Genomic DNA, 2,599 nt, shown 5'->3' with positions numbered 1-2,599 from the left:
CATCCATGGTCTCGAGTTCCGATTACTCATAAAAGAAGTTTTCATGTGCATAGTTCGAAATTCTAATGAATTTCCAGGAAATATCACCGAAATGAAGTTGGCATCGTTCAGATGTGTTTTCTCAAGAACCTTTGCTAGCCGCTCCGTTTGCCTGCAGACTCCAACGGCATAAGAAGGTCCGTTTCTGGGACGTGTTGCTGTAGCTGCATCTGAAGGGCATAACCGACGATACTGGATCCTCAGAACCGCCGAGTCTAGAGTCATCGCATCCAGACTAACGCCCAGCACGCCTCCCAAAGGCGACACCTTTCACCTCCTCGCCTCTGTCTGCTCATGACGTCCTTGTGGTTTCTGAGCAAGCCGATGTTTGGGGCCCTGTTCTTTTCACTGCCATCTCTCTCCAGCTTCGTGAACAGTCTGATGTCGACCACACCCCTGAAGGACCACAGCCGTGGTCAAGGTCTGCGGGGCAGGGTCCCAGCCTAAAATGCAGCCCCATCTGGAAAGCTGCCATCTTGTGCCCACGTATTTGAGGGACCTCCCTGGATGTCCGCTCCATGTCCACACTCCTCACGATGGCCCAGCCATGTCCCAGTGCCAACCTTAACTGAACTTCCGTTGCTGGAAAGCGGCAACCAGATCTGAGCAGCCCTGAGGCTGCGGCTTCGTGCCGGGCTGGCACCTTCCCCTGGGAGAGGAGCTAAGCCGCAGAAACAAGCTTGGGTTACATTCCAGGGTCCAGCCAACTTGGCAGCCCCACGGGTCAAGGCTGGTGTGAGGCCAGCCATGAGTCCAGCTCAGCTAAAAGGCATAAGACAGCGCTTTGCTACAGAGATACACACTCGTGGGCAGGATCTGTGGGCAGTGTCCACCCACGATCCAAGATTTCTGGAGCCATACTCTTCCCAACACCTTCTTGCTGCATCTCTCATTATGCACCTGGAGCCCAGCTTCCCGCAGAGTTCAAATGCTGCCTCCGACGCTGCTGACGGAGAGTGCTGCAGGCCATGGGTGGAGAATGGGGTCCCCTCTATCATTTACAGTTTCGAGTCAAAACTCAGCCACATCCAGTCCTGTCCAGCAAATCCATGACCTTGAGGCTTTCTCACCAGTTCTGCATGTCTGAGCTTCATTAGAGGCTGAAGCTAGGATCTCAGCTCTAAACACCAAGGGGTCCCCTTGTCATGGACATCTGAGCTTCATCAGAGTCTGGCGTTGGGGTCTCAGTTCTGGGCCATCAAGGGACCCCAATGTGGACATCTGAGCTTCATCGAAGGCTGGAGCTGGGGTCTCAGTTCTCAGACATCAGGGGGACCCCAATGTGGACATCTGAGCTCCATCGAAGGCTAGAGCTGGGTTCTCAGTTCTGGGCCATCAAGGGACCCCAATGTGGACATCTGAGCTTCATTGGAGGCTGGAGCTGGGGTCTCAGTTCTGGGCCATCAAGGGGACCCCAATCATGGACCTCTGAGCCTCATCAGAAGCTGGAGCTGAGCTCTCCATTCTGGGACATCAAGGGGACCCCAGCCGTTGACTTCTGAGCTTCATCGGAGGCTGGAGCTAGGGTTTCAGTTCTCAGATAGCAAAGGGACCTCACTGTGGGCATCTGAGCTTCATTGGAGGCTGGAGCTGGAGTCTCAGTTCTTAGACATCAAGGGGACCCTTCATCATGGACATCTGAGCTTCATCAGTGGCTGGAGCTGGGGTCTCAATTCTCGGACATCAAGGGGGCCCCAATGTGGACATCTGAGCTTCATCAGAGTCTGGAGCCGGAGTCTCAGTTCTTAGACATCAAGGGGACCCTTCATCATGGACATCTGAGCTTCATCAGTGGCTGGAGCTGGGGTCTCAGTTCTGGGCCATCGAGGGGATCCCACTGTGGACATCTGAGCTTCATCAGAGGCTGGAGCTGAGGTCTCAGTTCTAGGCCATCGACAGGACCCCAATGTGGACATCGGAGATTCATTAGAGTCTAGAGTTGAGGACTCAGTTCTGGTACATTGAGACGGCCGCTCATCGTGGCCATCGAGGTTCACTGGAGGCTGGAGCTGGGGTCTCATTCCAAGACACCTCGGGGTCCCTCATTCTGGATACCTGAGCTTCATTGGAAGTGTCGCTCTACGCATCACACACAGGACTCTCTTGGACCGTCCGCCCCTCTTGGCTGGGCGTGAACACGGCTGGGCGGGGCCGTCTCCTCCTCATCTCACGGCTGGCTGGACCTTTGCTCAGCGCTACCCACGTCTCCATCTCCGACTAGGCTCAGGCCTCCTTGGCTGGACGTGGCCGTGGTCTCCAGGTGGCTCATTCTCTCTGTGAAGCTCTGCACTCATGGCTGGACTGGCCTCAGTTCCCCTGAGACACCTCCATGCGGGGAGGGAAGGCAGCAGGGAGGAGGAGGAGGAAGGAGAAAGAGGAGGAGGATGGAGGGAAAGAAGATGGCAGTGCTGGCGGCGGCGGCTTTGGCTTGATGGCGACAGGGGTGGTGGTGGCTTTGGCTTCATGGTGACAGGGGTGGTGGCGCCTTTGGCTTCACGGTGACAGGGGCGGTGGCGGCTTTGGCTTGATGGCGACAGGGGGGGGGGGGGCTTTGGGTTCA

The sequence above is a fragment of the Pteropus alecto genome, unplaced genomic scaffold (assembly GCF_000325575.1).
Source record: "Pteropus alecto unplaced genomic scaffold, ASM32557v1 scaffold8, whole genome shotgun sequence".
Lineage (NCBI taxonomy): Eukaryota > Metazoa > Chordata > Mammalia > Chiroptera > Pteropodidae > Pteropus > Pteropus alecto.
This window is presented reverse-complemented; position numbering follows the sequence as displayed.